The sequence below is a fragment of the Bos indicus genome, chromosome 17 (genome assembly GCF_029378745.1).
Source record: "Bos indicus isolate NIAB-ARS_2022 breed Sahiwal x Tharparkar chromosome 17, NIAB-ARS_B.indTharparkar_mat_pri_1.0, whole genome shotgun sequence".
Taxonomy (NCBI): Eukaryota; Metazoa; Chordata; class Mammalia; order Artiodactyla; family Bovidae; genus Bos; species Bos indicus.
Window position 1 is genome coordinate 51,238,578 of NC_091776.1, and position 17,038 is coordinate 51,255,615.

Sequence of the window (17,038 nt, forward strand, 5' to 3'; positions counted from 1 at the left end):
CTATGAGAAAATACCATCAATGGGACAGGTTGAACAAACATTAATATCTCAGTTCTGGATCTTGGGATCAAGGTGCTGGCAGATTCTGTGTGTTTCCTTGGTCCCTGGTCTTGTCTGTGTTCTCACATGGTGAAGGGAGCTCTCTGGGGCCTCTTTATTAAGGGCGCTAATCCCATGCGTGGGGGCTCCACCTTTGTGACCTCATTACCTCCCAAAGGTCCCACCTCCTAATATCATCACATAGGGGTTAGTTTCAACATAAGAACTGGGGAGGAGGGGCACCCAAACATGGGAACAGCTTTAGGCGAGGCAGCTGGGGAATGAGTGTAAGATTGTTAAGCAGTTTCTGGACAGTTGAAAGATGAGCTCAGCCTTGCTAATGAGGTCAAAGCTGCCACCACCTCCTCCCTTAGGGGGTGTGGGAACACACCACGCTTGCTTCATGACCACTTGCAAGTTTTTCTTAACCGATTGCTCTCCAACTCCTCCTGGGGTAATGGGGACCCTGTGAGGTAATCTGCTGTCTCTAGATTCCCTGGTCCCTCCTGGGAGAGGCAGTGCTGCTCCTTCCAGCCACCACTTCCTTGCAACGACTCAGTTCATTCCACAGGATCCCGAGTGCCAGCACAACAGGGGGAGGCCAACCTTGAACTCAGCAAAGAGGAACGCTTGACTCTTTCCAGTTGGAAGGCTGTGCAATGGCTGGGAATTTATGAGCCTGCTCTAAGTAAGTGCTCAGCGCTTTTGTTAAGGGAGAAGGGAAAGTAAAACCCCCAATCAGCACTGGATCGATGTGCTTTTCCCCAGCCAGCAGCCCAAGGCCTCTGCAGCTTCCGCAGTTCAGGCAGCCAGGAAAAAAACAAAAAGCCGCAGCCACAAGACTGCGGCTGGGGACAGCCATCTCTGCCCAGACAGTCCTGCACTGCCATTGGATTTTGTTCCCACGGTACAAGGACCATCCTGCTTCCCAGGGAACAGCTGAATGATCCCCTCCTGTGTATCAGGCACATGTTGACATCCTGTCGTGCACTAACTTCATACCATCTACCTTCTGAAGGACACAGCACTACTGTCTCCAGTTGACAAACTGGGGGCCCAGAGAGGTGGAGCAGTTCCCTTATGATCCCGTAGCTGGCCAGTTGGAGCTGGGATACAAGCCCAGGTTGGGATGAACTCCAAGTCATTTGACTCAAACCCTGAATCCATAGAAAAATGTGTGTGTTGAATCCGCTAGGAATACACTTGGCTATAAGTAACAGCAACCTGGGCGAAGAGTGACTTAAATCTTGAAGTCATTCATTGTTTATAAAAGAGGACATCAGGAAGTAGGCAATGCCCAGGTAGCTTCAATAGTTCCTCAATATCATAACGTAGGGTTGACATCTCTGAGATTGTTTTAGTTGTCTCATCATGGTGACAAGGTGACTGCCACGGCTCCAGACATCACCTGCTCATGCAACGATATCCAAAAGCAGGAAGGAAAGTGGGCTAAAGGCTAAAGGTAGACTGGATGACTTGAAATCAAAAGCAGTTCGCCCATGGACAAAATACAAAGGATGCTACATTTTTAAAAAACTTATGGTAAAATGCATATAACATAAGATTCATGACTTTAACATTTTAAGAGCACTGTTCAGCGACATTGCAGTGCAACCATCACCATTGTCCATCTCCATTACCTTTTCATCTTCCCAAAGTGAAACTCTATTCCCGTTAAAGGCTTACTCCCCATTGCCCGTTCTAGCCCCTGGCAACCACCGTTCTCCTTGTCTCTATAAATTTAATTACTCTAGGTGCCTCATGTAAATGAAATTATTCAGTATCTGCCCTTTTGTGACTGGCTGATTTCATTTAGCATAATGTCCTCAAGATTCATCCGCATTGTAGCTAGTGCCAGAATCTCCATCTTTTTCTTTTCTTTTTTTTTTGTACAACTGGGGAAAAAAAAATGGGGGCATTTTATTTGCTTGGATTCCACGTCATCAGAAGTTGTGCCAGTGGTCATGCCAGGGGGGTATGTTATAAAAAACACTGATTCGATTATTTCAGGGCCTTACCATCTCTGTGAGCTAGCGTGCTAAGCTCCTGTTTGCTAGGACAGCACCACCAGCCTCCAGGGGCACTCTTAGCCTATCTGGCATATGGTATCCAGAATGGGAGAGGGAATTTTTTTTGAAGGTTGAATAGTATTCCTGTGTGTATAGACCACATTTTGTTTACCCATTCATTTGTTGACAGCCTCTTGGGCTGCTTTCATCATTGGACTATTAGGAGTAATGCATGGGCTCTCTTGTTACTTTCAGCATCTCCATGATATCTCGATGATAAAATGACAGCAGGAAAACAAGTGCTGTTGAGGATGTGGAAGAAAAAAACCTGTTGCTGGTGAGGATGCAAAATGGTACAACCACTTTCAAAAACAGTTTGGCAATTCTTAAAAAGTTCAGCATGTATCTATTATATGATCTGGTCATTTCATTCCTAAGTAAATACTAAGAGAAATGAAAACATACATCCACACAGAACCTTGTATGTGAATGTTCATAGCAGCATTGTTTATGACAGCCAAAAGGAGGAGACAACCCAAGGTCCATCAACAAATGAACGGCCAAACAAACCGTGGCCTGTCAGTAGATTGGAGTATTTTTCAGCTGTAAAAAAGAATGAAGTTCTGATACCTGGTACAATGTGAACGAACCTTGAAAACATGCTAAGTGAGAGAAGTCAAAAACAAAAAGTCATGTATCATAGGATGCCACTTATATGAAATGTCCAGAATCGGCAAATCCATAAAAATAGGAAGCAGATTGCTAGTTGCTATAGGCTGGGGGCAGGGAAAGGGAATGGCTACTAAAGGTTGGGGCTTTCCTTTCGGGCTGATGAAAAATGTTCTGGAATTAGATAATGGTGATGTTTGCAAGGGAGCTTCCCAGGTGGCTCGGTGGTAAGGAATCTGCCTGCCAATGCAGGAGACGAAGGAGCTTCAGTTTCAATCCCTGGGTCAGGAAGATCCCCTGGAGTAGAAAAAGGCAAGTCACTCCAGTTTTCTTGCCTGGAAAATCCCACAGACAGGGGAGCCTGGCAGGCTATAGTCTGTGGGGTCTCATAGAGTCTGACACAACTGAGTGATTAAGCATGCATATGGTTGCACAACCAATTGAATATACTACAATCACTGAATCATAGTCTTAAAAAAAGATGAGTACCAGCCCCAGCCCCAGCCTTGGCCCCAGCACTAAAAAAAAGAAAGAAAGAAAGAAAATGAGTGACTGTTCTGGAAACTATCATTATTCCCGTTTTATAGATGAGAATATTAAGGCTCAGAGACTCAGTGACCCTGGAGAAGGAAACAGCAACCCACTCCAGTATTCTTGCCTGGGAAATCCCAAGGAAAGAGGGGTGCCTGACAGGCCAGTCTTGAGGTCGCACGAGTCGGACACGGCTGAGCGACTAAATTATGAGCACCGCCTCATTTGTGCAATGGTCACGATTCAAAGCAGTGTGAAAACGCCAGCACTTCACTAGGCACAAAGCAGATGCAGCATCTCTCCTGCCTTCTCCACTTTGGGAAAGAATAGAAAACAGCCCAGTTCTTCGGAGGGCAGACGCGAGGGCTGGGGGAGGCTGTGGCTGCTCAGAGAGGCTCGGCCACCTCCCAGCAGCTGTCCTCGGGCAGGGGACAGAGGCCACGGCACCATGTTCCTGCTGCCAGCATGTGGGTGTTTCCTGACACCCCCTTTTGTGCAAATACATCCCCGGTGACGTTCCCGTTGCCATGGCAAGAGGCGCCCTCTTCTATCTAGAGTGACAGTCACCACCAGGCTGGGACCAGAGCCAGCGCAGCCCAAGGGCAGATTAATTCTGCCATCACAAGTCAGACTCTGCAGGCTCTGCGCCTCCCGGGGAAGGCCAGCTGCCTGGCGCCTTCCCTGCTGGCTGGCTGTTTCTCCTGTGGGGGCAAAAGGAGGGCAGGCAGGGCCTCCTACAGACTTTCACCCTGTTTTCTGAGGAACTCTGGGTGAGGAGAGAGTAGGCGGACACGGGTTTCAGTCCCCGCGCCTCTGTTTATAAGCTGTGTGACCTTGAGCTTCGGTTTCTCTATTTGAAAAGTGTCGCCATCAATACCTCCCTGCAGCCTTGTTGAAGGCGATTGCTTGTTCATTCAACCAACATTCGTTGTTCTGAGGACAATACCTTCCAGCCCAGGTGTTTTTCCTCTCGAGCCTGCCTCCACCCCGGGCTGGACCCTCAGCTGACCTCCCTTTGCTTTGAAGGATCATTAGGGGAAGCCACTGGCTGGGAGTTCTAGTTCAAAGAATGTTCCAGAAACAGGATATGTTGCTCTTGGAACTGCACGCTGGAGGAAAGAGGGATTCTGGTTGATTCTGAGAGGAGGCAGGAGGAGAAACAAACAGACAAATAGAAACTGCTCCAGAATGGACCCCCCCTTTTCCCCTGCCACCAGCCCTGACCCCAACTTTCAGGAACAGTTTGTCTTGTTAAAGTCACAGGTGTTTGGGGTGTGGGGTCTCTTTGAGGGAGGCCCCAGCAAGACTGGGATCCACACAATAAGGTGAATCAGCAATGTGGGGTCCAAGTGGGGAAGAGGCCATGAGACCACCAGCCCCTCCATAAGGGGTCTCAGGGCGCAGGCCAGGAAGCCTGAGGCTCACATGCCAGCATGCCAAGTATCATGGCCAGTAGCTCCTGCCTGGGACAGCGTGGAAAAATGACAGACCTGCTGGGTCTGGTTAAATAAGTGTCCATTAAATGATTAGCTCCAGGATAGAAACTGCTCATCTCCCTGACCCCTGGAGGAGCCTGGCTTCAATGAAACAGGTTCCTGAGAACCACAGGAAAACTGGCCAATGACACCTCCTCTGGGCAGCCAACCAGTCTGCCCAACGGAGAAGGCAAGTGATAGAGCACGTCCACACTCGCATGCATCCTCGCCAACAGCTGCAGAGTGGCACACACTCCCAGGGTCACACCCACAGACACACTCGGGTCTGGAATGCAAGAAGTACTCATGTTAACCCTTTCAAGGCAAGTTCTGTTATTCTTTCTGTTTCAGGCAGAGGGAAACTGAGATCAAAGAGGTTCTGTACTTTGCCTGGAGTCACACAGAAGTGGGAGAGCTGGGATTTGAACACTGGAGGCAGAAACCAGTCCAGATCATGGCCCTAAACTGTCTACAGTCATGTGATCCTAGGGTACAGTGGGTGGGGGCAGAGCAGGGCAGCTCCGGGGTCCTGAGCTCAGGGTGGCACTTTCATTTCTCTCCCTGCTCTTTTGTCTGGGTCTGAAGTAATGCTAAGCTGGCATCGCTTCAAAGGCCATGGTAAGTAAGTGATGGGGAGGTTCCAAAGCAGGCATCCTGATTCCAGAGCCCCACGGGCTCAGCACCCCCTCCCGAACTACCCCTCTCCCAAGCCACCCAAACCCTTCTTCAGGCACATGTTGATAGCATCCATCACTCCACTCCTAGAACACTAGAACATCACAGATCGTTTATTATACCTTTTATAAAGAGGGAAAGAGGTGAATAGAAGCTTCCAGATTGTTCCAGATGCTTATTAGCTCATGTCAAAGTTCTGGCAGGAATTCTGGAAAACTGTTTGGCAGTTCCTCAAAAGTTAAGCAGAAAACCACCACATGGCTCGGCAGCAATCCACTCCCAGGTACTCACCCAAGCAAAACAGAAACGTGTATCCAGACAAACACTTGCGCGTAGCAGTATTATTTTTAAGGACACCATCCATTGGTAAAGAGATGGACAATGGACTGTTATTCGACCCTAAACAGGAAAAGAAGCACTGATACAGGCTACCACATGGATGGACCTTGAAAACGTGATGCTACATGAGAGAAGCCAGATGCAACATGTCAGAGACTGTACGATTCCATTTATGTGAGATGTCCAGAATAGGCCAACCCATGGAGACAGACTGTAGCTAAGTGGGTGCTTGGGGATTTAGGGCAGGGGGACATGGGGGTGATCTGATGAGTACATGGTTTCTTTTAGGGATATAGAAAATGTTCTGGAAATAGATAGGGGGTGATGGTTGTATAACCCTGTGAATGTACTAAATGCCTCTGAAATGTACATTAAAAGACAGAACTTCAGGGACTTTCCTGGTGGTCCAGTGGCTGAGGCTCCTGGTTCCTGATGCAGGGGTCCCAGGTTCAATCCCTGGTCAGGGAACTAGAGCCCATATGCCACAACTAAGGGTTCTCATGATGCAACTAATGATGCCATCTCATGATGGCACAGACAAATAAATACTTTTCTAAAAAAGGCTGAATTTCATAAAATGTGAGTTATACCTCAGTAAAAACTGGCTGCTACCCTCTTGCCCCCCTGCTAATCACCTTCCCTTTACCTGCGTCCCCCCGCCACACCATTGCAGGAAACCATGCATGTGCCTTCAGTCCCTCTAGGCTGACTGCTCATTCTAGAACTTCACACAGTGAAATTGTACAGCCTGTGCTTTTCTGCATCTTGGCTTCTTTTGCTCAGTAGAATGCACTTGGGATTCTCATGTGTTGCTGTAGGAATTTGTGTCTCATTTTCCTTTTCACTGCTGCAAGGCATTCCCCAGTATATGGACATGTCCTGACCTGTTGGTCCGTCCGCCTACTGGTGGACATTTGGGATGCTTCTGGCTTACACCGAGGACGAAGAGGTCTGCTCTGAGCACTTGTGTCCAAATGAAAACAGGTGTAGCGACCAGAGCACTTGCTCTCTGCACGGTGGTTCTGGAAAGGGTAGGTGCTCAAGGAGAGAGGTGCCCGTGGGCAGTGTGCTCACTTGCCTATGGCAGGGGAACTGAAGGATGCTCTTCTGGGCCATCAGGACCCAGACCCTTAAAAACAACCCAGGGGAGTGTGGGACAGAGTCCCTGGGACCTGGAACTTTGTGAGTAAGGGGGCAGGAAGTTCCAAACTCTAGGGCTGGCCCCAGACTGATGGATCCACAGGTGAACTGTAATACTGAGCGCGCACCAGAAGAGCTCCTGCTCCCATTGGAATCCACATGTGATTCGAGTCTGAGCCTTGCTTTACCAGCTGCTTTCCCCACTGGGCTCTGCCCTGTTCTGAGTCGCCTTCAGCTCCTGCCCGGACTGTTGCAGTAGTCTCCTCTCTGCTCTCTGGGCAGCCACCTGGCCCTCCAGGTCTCCTTGCAACAGCCAGAGGGAGCCTGGTCCTGGTATTCCTGTGCTCCCAAGTCTCAGTGGGTCCCTTCTCACTTCGAGTGAAATCCCAAGTCTTCTCAACGCCCTAGTTCTGCAGGGTCTGCACCCCACCCCTGCCATGACCACACCTCCCAGCCTTCTCACTCCAGCCACTGGAGGAGGAGGAAGCAGAGGCGGGTCTCACAGCTGGGCAAGGGCGACTCACACAGGACCCTGTGGGCCACTGGGAGGGGTTGTCATTGTCCAGTTGCTCAGTCATGTCCAACTCCTTGTGACCCCATGAACTGCAGCATGCCAGGCTTCCCTGTTCTTCACCAAATCCCGAAGCTTGCTCAAACTCATGTCCATTGAGTCAGTGATGCCACCCAACCAGCTCATCCTCTGTCGTCCCCTTCTCCTCTTGCCTTCAATCTTTCCTAGTGTCAGAGTCTTTTCTAATGAGTCAGTTCTTTGCATCAGGTGGCCTAAGTATTGGAGCCTCAGCTTCAGCATCAGTCCTTCCAATAGTCTGGGTTGATTTTCTTTAGGATTGACTGGTTTGTTCTCCTTGCTGTCCAAAGGGTCTCTCAAGAGTCTTCTCCAGCATCACAGTTCGAAAGCATCAATTTTTCAACTCTCAGCCTTCTTTATGGTTCAATTCTCACATTCATACATGACTACTGGAAAAACCATAGCTTTGACTATACAGATCTTCGTCAGCAAAGGGAGGGGACCTTGACTTTATTTTCAGTGTGACGAACTCGGATTCCAAGTTCAGCTGTGAGTCAAACTCTTGATGTTCATGCTTACATCCATCCTCCCACCAGCCTTAGAGATCAGGAGCACTTGACACCCCCAACGCACAGATGAACAGGCTGAGGCTCAGAGAGAAGAAGCTGCTTGCTCAGGTGACCTGGCAGACACACCCTGCTCCCTGGAGACGTTCTGAGATGGCCCCCGGGGCTGACATTTCTTTCCCTCCCAAGAGGTGAATGACCCTGGCCTCAGGGGCGCCTTTTCAGGCACAGCAGTTCCTTTGAAGTCCTTTGAAGCCCCAGCCAGCCGCCTGAACAACCTCTTTCTCCATCTCACCTTCCTCCTGGACTCCTGCCAAGCTTCTCAGGGTTGCTGAGGAAGAGGTGGAGGCCCAGGGCAGGGAGGGTGTTCTCTTTTGTTCCATTTATCTCTCTGGGTTTTTTCCATCACATATACATATGGTTACCTTTTTTCAAATGACACAGTGTAAAGGATATCTCTGTCCCATCTAATTTTGGGGTATCCACTTCTCTGCCCCTGAAGCCTCTGCAGGGACCAAGTTCTGGGTGTCCTTCCAGAGGTGACCAAAGGATGCACACAAAGAAATGTACAAATAATGTGAAATCATTCCTTAATGGACCAGTGGGAGGGCCCTCTCTTGGTCGTTTGTACCCACCTAGTTTTCTACCTTGAACAATAGAGCTTAAAAATTTTCTCAAGATGTAACCCCAGTGGAAGGCGGAGAAAAACATCAGACCAATCCCAATGGAGGAGCATCATGCAAAATCCCTGACTGAGGTTTCTGCAAACCACCCAGCTCATCAAAAACAAGGACAGCCTGGGAATCCATCACAGTCGGGAAGGCTCTAAGGAGAAGTGAGGATTAAATGCAACATGCTGTCCTGAACAGGACCCTGGAGAGAAAAGGGCCATTAGGAAACAGTGAGAAAACCTGAATAAAGGACGGACTTTAGTTAATAATAATGGATCAATGTAGATTTCTTCACTGTGAGAAATGCACTAAATGGATGGAATATGTTAAGAATGGGGCTGGAGAGGGTGGTTCCCTGGTGGCTAGAGAATCTGCCTGCCAAGGCAGGAGACACAGGTTTGATCCCTGATCCAGGAAGATCCCACATGCCTCAGAGCAATAAGCCCGTGCAAGCCACAACCACGGAGCCTGCACTCTAGAGCCTGTGCTCAGCAACAAGAGAAACCACTGCAATGAGAAGCTTGAGCACTGCAAGTAGACAGGAGACCCTGCCGAAGGTAGGGAAAGCCCAAGCAGCAGCGAAGACCCAGCAGAGCCATAAATAAATAAATAGACTACATAGTAAAAAAAAAAAAAAAGAATGGGATTGGGGGGACACTGGGTGTAGGATGTTTGGGAAGTCTGTGCCATCTTTGCAACTTGTCTGTAAACCTAAAATCATTCTATAAAGTATTTATTAAAAATGTTTTTTAAATTAGTTATTTATTTTTGACTGTGCTTGGTCTTTGTTGCCGCACGTGGGCTTTCTCTAGTTGCGACGAGCAGGGTCCACTCTCTAGTTGCGTTTTGGGAGCTTCTCTTGTTGCTGAATATGGGCTCTAGGGTGTGTGGGCTTCAGTAGTTGCGGCGCACGGGCTTAGCTGTCCCGCAAGTGGAGTCTTCTCTGACTCGGGGATCATGCCCATGTCCCCTGCATTGGCCGGCAGATTCTTAACCACTGGACCACCAGGGAAGCCAAAAATAGTGTATTTCTTTTTTTAAGGATCTCTTTTTAAAAAATCCCTTGAGCTGTCCACCAAAGGCTAACCCACCTCATGCTCTTTATTACGTGTATATCATCCCACAGTTAAAAAATACAAAACAGAAGTGATGTGTGAATGCAGATCTAGGAGGCTGCTCTGCCCTGGCCCTGGGACAGCCTCACCCTTCATAACAGCCGCATCGTGTTTCATCGTCTGGCCATCTCATAACTGATATACCAGGTCCCCTGTGGATTGACACCAACCTTGTTTTCAGGCTTTCGCTGCTGTCAGCAGCCTGGCTGAGCACGTTTTTGTCTGTCCAAGCTTCCATGCCTCATGCCAGCCTCTCTGCAGGATCAGGTCCCAGAAACAGAACAGTGGCCTCAAAGAATGCCTGCAGGAGGAGTAGGGCTTTGACATCACAGGAAGAGATCTGCTTCCCAAAGCGGGTGGAGGGAGATGGGGCAGTGTTCGGGGAGGGGAGGGGGCTTAGCGGTTTTATTGAGGGTGGTCAGGGAAAGCCTCTCAGAGGAAGATGACATTTGAGTAAGATGTAAACAAGAGAGAGCCAGAGTCACGGGAATGTGTGGGGAAGAGGGATTCAGGCAGAGGGGATAGAATGTGCAAAGGCCCGGAGGTGGGGCCATTTCTGGTGTGTTTGAGGAAGGACAATGAGCTGGATCAAAGTGGGTGGAGGGAGAGAAGATCATGGGGACTGGAGAGGCCAGATCCTGGGGTCCTGATGCAGCCATGGAGAGGAATTGGGATTGTATTGTGAGCAAGATGGAGAACTTTTTCCAAAATCTTTTTTCCTTTTTTTGGCCACACCTCGGCATCTTAATTCCCTAGTCAGGTGTGGAACTCATGCCCCCTGCGGTGGAAGCACCGAGTCCTAACCAACAGACCTCCAGGGAAGTCCTGGGATTGGGAACTTTTAAGGAACGGTGGCAGACCTGATTCAGGGCTTAAAAGACCCCTCTGGTTGCTTTAGGGGAGAAGGTGCAGAGTAACTGTGGGGAGACTGGGGAGGAGGCTATTGCAATAGCCCAGGCAAGACAAGATGATGATGGGGAAAAAGGGCCAATCTGGGGTGCATTTTCAAGGCAGAGTCAACTGCACTTGCTGGAGTCCTGGGGTACTAGGGCAAGGCACAGCTGGAGTATATTAGTTTCTTAGGGCCTCTGTAGCAAGTACGGACCACAAACTGGGTGGCTTAACAGAATTGTGTTCTCTCACAGTTCAGGTGCCTAGAAGTGTGAAATCAAAGTGTCATGGGTCATAACAAAGGGTTATGTCCATGTGCGGATTCTTTTTTTCCCCATATTTATTTATTTGGCTGCACCAGGTCTTAGTTGGGGCAAGAGGAACTTTCAATCTCTGTTGTAGCATGCGGGATCTTTAGTTATGCCATGCAATCTCAGTTACGGCATGTAGGACCTAGTTCTCTGACCAGGGATAGAACCTGGGCTCCTGCGTTGGGAGTGCAGAGTCTTAGCCACTGGACCATCAGGGAAGTCCCAATCCCTACGCAGATTCTAATGAAGGACAACTCTCCCTCGCCCCACCCCACCTCCCACCCCAGACCCCTTTCCTCTTCTAGCTCCTTCCCTGGAGGTTGCCAGCGATCTTTGCAGTTCCTTGGCTTGCAGCTGCATCCTTCTAACGTCAGCCTCTATTGTCACATTGTTCTCCCTGGGTGTCTCTGTCTTCATTACAGTCTTCTTCTCTCTTATAAGGACACCAGTCATGTTGGATTTAAGGCTCATCTTACTCTGATCTGACTCATCCTAACTTAACTAATTTCATCTACAGTGATCGTATTTCCAAATAAGGGTGAGGGTGGAGGGATTACATTCCAGGCAGAGGGAATTGTAAGTGCAAAACCCCTGAGTCAGGAGAAAGGGCTATCTATCAGTCTCAGACCCTGGTTTTCCTGCAAATCTTGTTCCTGAAGAAAAGACAGAGGCTGAATTCTGAGGGGGAGAGAAAGGAAGTTCTGTGTCCCCCAGTTCATTGACAGCCCTCCCTGAAATTTGCCAATTCCCCACCTCCCCAGGCTGCCCCCTTCTCCTTTCCTCCTCCCTCCCTCTTTCCGGTTCAGGCAGCTAGACTCTCTTATCACCCCTGCACACCGTTTCCTTTTTAGCCCAAAGGTCGTTATTTTAACACCTGTTGGGAAGACAAGCAGACACGCTCCCAGGGCACGGAGAAGAGGGAGTGCATGGGGATGGGCTGCTGGCAAGGCTGACCTTCAGGACTTAGCTGCATAGTCTGCCTCATTTTGTGTGGAGCTGAGTATTCCATGTGGTTTGACCTGTAATGTTTGCCACTGGCTGGAAGGGCTGGAGCTGGCAGGGTCCCTCTGTCCATTTGTAGTCTCTCATTTCCTCAAGCTTCACTCTGTCCACGTGATCTCTTGTTCTTCTGGAACATGGTCTGAGTTTCTTTACCATGGCCGCAGCTGGGTCCCAAGAGAGGGAAAGCAGAAATCATCAGGTCTCTCCAGACTTGGAATGGAATCACTTCTGCTGCTTTCTATTAGTCAAAGCGTTCACAGAGCCCACCCATTTTCAGGAGACTCTGCCTCCTGGTGGGAGGCACTTCAGGCACCTGCAGGGAAAGGAAGAGTTGCTGGTGGCCATCTTTGCAGGGAACCCTCACTCCCCTCCAGCCTGCTTCTACTGGCCTGGCGAGGCCTCTGATACTACAGAGGATTGCATGTCCCAGCTGTGAGATGCCAGTAAGATGTGCAGACCCTGAGGAGTCTTGTTTTATACAAAAAGCAGGAAGGGGCATGATACCCGACCAGAGAACAAACGTTCGAGCCACTTGGTGCTTCACTCTGGCTGGTAGGCTGAGTACACAAATTAGATGTTTATGAGAATAAACAGTCATTACAACTCGAGAATTAGAAAGAAAATAAATACCATCTCAATATATTTTGCTAATTTGGCTCTGAACCCTGCCTGCCTATGAATTGACTAGTTTCTGGCTTGCAGAGGTGCACGAGCACGTGTGCACAAGTGTGTGTGTATGTATGTTGTAAGCCCTCTAAATGAAAGCGTCTTTTCTGAGTGCCTCAGTCTCCTCCTCTGTAAAATGGGGACAAGAATAGCACAAAATGCAGGGTTGTTATAAGTTAAATGAGAAAATACATACAAACTGGTGAAAACAGTGCCTGGAACCTGATAGGTGACATACAAATATGTTACACTTTTTAAAAACAATCTTATTTATTTATTTTGTGCTGAGTCTTCGTTGCTGTGAGGGCTTTCTCTAGTTGTGGTGAGCAGGGGTTACTCTCTAACTGGAGGGGCTCTGGTTTCTTATTGCAGTGACTTCTCTTGTTGCGGAGCACAGGCTTCAGGGTGCTTGAGCTTCAGTGGTTGCGGCTCCAGGGGCTCTAGAGCATAAGCTCAGTAGTACTGACACACGGGCTTTAGTGGCCCACAGCATGCGGAATTTTCCCAGATCAGGGATCGAACCTGTGTCTCCTGTCACTATTGGCAGGTGGATTCTTTACCACTGAGCCACCAGGGAAGCCTGATATGTCATAATTTTAACTAGTGCATCATTCGTTCATCAACTACTAAGAGGCCCCCAAGCAGGGGAGGCCCTTTGCCTAGTGTTCTGGATCCAAAGACTGTTCTAGAGCTCTCGTACCTGTGAACATCTCACCACAGGGGGTGCTCTGGGACAGGTTTCTTGACGAATGAATGATTAGGGCATGGACTTCTCTCTCCAAAGCTCTGGCTTGGAGAGGAGACAAACTTGTAAATAAATCCTTGCAAAAATTACAATGAGAAATGCAAAACAGCTTAAGGTATTTGAGCCAGGGAAAAGGTATTTCACCCAGGGAAAAAGGATTGGTTCTGATGAAATTTTAGATCTAGTGGCCAAAGCAGGCAGGATGCCCTCCTGGATCCCTGGTACCAGGTAAATAATGGCCTCTGACCCCAGTCAGGATAGGAGAGAGCAGGGTGGGGAAGTCCTTGCACTATGGAAGATATAGGCTTTGCTGGACTGCAGGCCTTTCTCCTCTTTTGTGTTCACAGCTCCTGAACCAGGGGTTCCTGGTTTCCAGCAGGAGATGTGGGTGGCAGGTTTATATGGGTGGAGGTTTATATCAGGAGGGCTTCCAAGTTTGCTTGTGGGGCAAGTTAATGAGTGACTCTCAATTTTGAATCAAAACCAGACATCGCCTCACAGATGTCTGCTCAGAGCAGCTCTGACATCTATGTAGATTCTTCCATACAACACTGGGGTTGAAGAGTCACCGGGGGGATCCACAGGCCACAGCATTTGAAACCTTGAGTTGAGGCTACATCTCAGATCCCCATTGACTGCCAGGGACCCTGTACATACATTTCAAATGGGGTCCTGGTCCAGACCAGCCACATCATTTGCTGAGTCCTGGTACAAAATGAAAACACAGGATCCCTTGTTCAAAAACGATTGAGAATTTCAAGGTGGTGACCATAGAGTATTAAACCAAGCTTAGGGCCCTTCTGAGTGTGGCTCCCTGAGTGGCTGTACAGTGGCTCACTCAGGAAGCTGGCCCTGTCCCCATCAGCCCCCCATGGCCGGAGCACACAGTAGGACACATGGCAGGCGCGAAAAGTCCAGATGTGCCTGGATTCATGCACCTCTGAGTTGGCAGACAAAGATGGGGATCAGGATTGCTGAGTTCTGGAGATTTGGGATTTCTCTGTCTCCTGCTTATTTTCTTAAGCTACCAAGTTGTTACCATCAGTTCTGTCTTCTTGACTCCCCAAGGGATGACAAAGGCCTGGCAGGAAAGCAAAGTAAACTCTCCAAGGCCATAAAAAAAACAAAGGATGATTGTGCGGGCTCCTAGCTGCAGCCTCAGAAGCAGGTGTTGTGGGGTGCCTGGCTGTGTGTGGCGCCAGCTGAGGTCAGTGCCTTGCATCTAAGAGGTGCTGACTGTTCCCACAGCTGAGTTGCATTGTACAGTTGGAGGTGGGATGGCGCAGCCCATACTTAACCTCTGGGACTTGTTGTGGCCCCTCCCTGCCCTTGAGTGTTTGAAGGAGAAGGAGAAAAGTAGGAGGTAAACGGAGAAGCAAGAAACATGAATACTTTCATCCCAGAGGGCCCGAAAATGCTGGATCCAGTTGTGGACAGAGGTCCCAATACAGAATGATGAGAGGTTACCTTCTGCTCAGCGCCACAGGAACCAGGCACTCCTGATCCATCAGACTAAATAAGATACACCCCTCTTCAGGCCCTGCAAGATCTGCACCGCCCCCCTTCTCCCACTTCTTCCCGGCTATTCCCTGACTGTGCAAGCAAAGGCCTTAGGGCCTTTGCACTCACAGTTTCCAATACCAGGTATTCTCTTCCCTAAAGTATTCACGAGACTCAGTTCCTCTCTTTATCTCGATCTCTGTTCAGATGGAGCAGCACCTCTCCCTAGTGCTCCTTTCCTTCGGTATTACTTTTGCTTTTTAAGATTTTTTTTTTTTTGGATGTGGACCATTTTTAAAATCATTATTGAATTTGTTAACAATATTGCTTGTTTTGTGTTTAGGTTTTTTGGTTGCAAGTCACGGGAGATCTTAGCTCCCTGATCAGGAATCGAACTTGCACCCCCCCGTAATGGAAGGTGAAGCATTAACCCATCGACCACCAGGGAAATCCCTACGTTAGTTTTCATCATGGTACTCATTACAATATTGTATCTGTTTGTTTGTTGTCTTTCTCCCTCTAGTCAGTTTCCTAGAGGCAGAGACCTGACCTCATCTGTCTTGTTTACCCTCATACTGGAAAAAAAAAAAATAAATATATATATATATATATACATCTCCAAACAATGTAAGGTGACTCCCTTTTATACAATGAGAGGGTTTCTCTCCCAATGTTTTTGATAAGTATAAAAGTTTTGGGGTACAAATTAAATAGTCAAATATTTATTTGCACATTTATATTAGTAATAGAGTAATGACCATGCCTAACTACATTTATTTAAAGTCACATGTTAAATAACTAATATAGTACATTAAAAAATATGTCTTTTTGTTCTGGGCTTACATTCATGAAATAATATTCTTTGAGCCCTCCACCTGTACCCTTGACATTGTGTTTTGAATCATCAAATAGAGTTTGGCCAAGCCCATCTGCTCCCCGTACGTCTAGAACTTTTCAGAAATGGCCTTTTTTGAATCTGCATATGATGCAGCCACTGGAAATGTTATCCCAGGCCACAAATACCCTTTTGCATAAATTAGGACACTGCTTGTTTCATTTGCTTTGTGGTGTATATTATTGATGAGCTCCAGCAAGGAACGCTTCCTATATTACTTTTTAAAATGACCTTTAAAAGGTTTGTTTATAGTGACATCCAACACCTATGAATGCAAACTTTATAATGGCGAGATCAGATTAAATTTCTTGGTGTTCTCTCTGAATAAATGTCTCGGGGATATGACATAAGAATCCCACACATCGTGATTTGAGGTGGTTTCAGGCAGAGGCTGTGGATCTCACCTGGTGATTTATTTTGAATCTCCTGGGGGAACGTCTTTACCTACATGGATGTCCCTGGCTTCTGCCAATAAATCAACGGAATCAAAATTCTGGGTGATGGGGAACAGGCATCCGCAGTTCTTTCTTTTAAAAAAAGGTATTTATTTATTTATTTGGCTGCATGGGAGGGGTGGTGGTCTTAGGGGCTTCCCAGGTGGTGCTGGTGGTAAAGAACCCACCTGCTAATGCGGGAGATGTAAGAGATGTAGGTTCAACACCTGGGTTGGGAAGAGCCCCTGGAGGAGGGCATGGCAGCTCACTCCTATATTCTTGCCTAGGGAATCCCATGGACAGAGGAGCCTGGAGGGCTACAGTCCATGGGGTTGCACAGAGTCAGATACAACTGAAGCGACTTAGCACGTACGCACGTGGGGTCTTAGTTGTGACACTTGGAATCTTTCCGTTGCAGTGCTGGGGCTTCTCTCTTGTTGTGCCTGATGGGCTCCAGAGCACCAGGCTCCATAGTTGAGGCACAAGAGCTTAGTTGCCCCACAGCATGTGGGATCTTAGTTCCCTAACCAGGGATTGAACCTGTGTCTTCTGTATTGGAAGGTGGATTCTTAACCACTGGACCACCAGGAAAGTCCCAGGCATCTACAGTTCTAAAATGATGACTCTAATATCTAGCCAGGCTGAGACCCATGAGGCTAATTTTGATATGACAAACTGCTGCTGCTGCTGCTAAGTCGCTTCAGTCATGTCCGACTCTGTGCGACCCCATAGACGGCAGCCCACCAGGCTCCCCTGTCCCTGGGATTCTCCAGGCAAGAACACTGGAGTGGGTTGCCATTTCCTTCTCCAATGCATGAAAGTGAAAAGTGAAAGTG

General features: G+C 48.3%; 1 long non-coding RNA gene across 1 annotated transcript; it reads left to right on the plus strand.

The window, feature by feature from the left end:
• Positions 1-271: 271 nt before the first annotated feature.
• LOC139176851 (uncharacterized) lies at positions 272-2,513 on the plus strand. Its single transcript, XR_011561329.1, has 3 exons — positions 272-512; positions 611-727; positions 2,304-2,513. It is a non-coding gene; the product is annotated as an uncharacterized lncRNA (long non-coding RNA).
• The last annotated feature ends 14,525 nt before the right edge of the window (positions 2,514-17,038 follow it).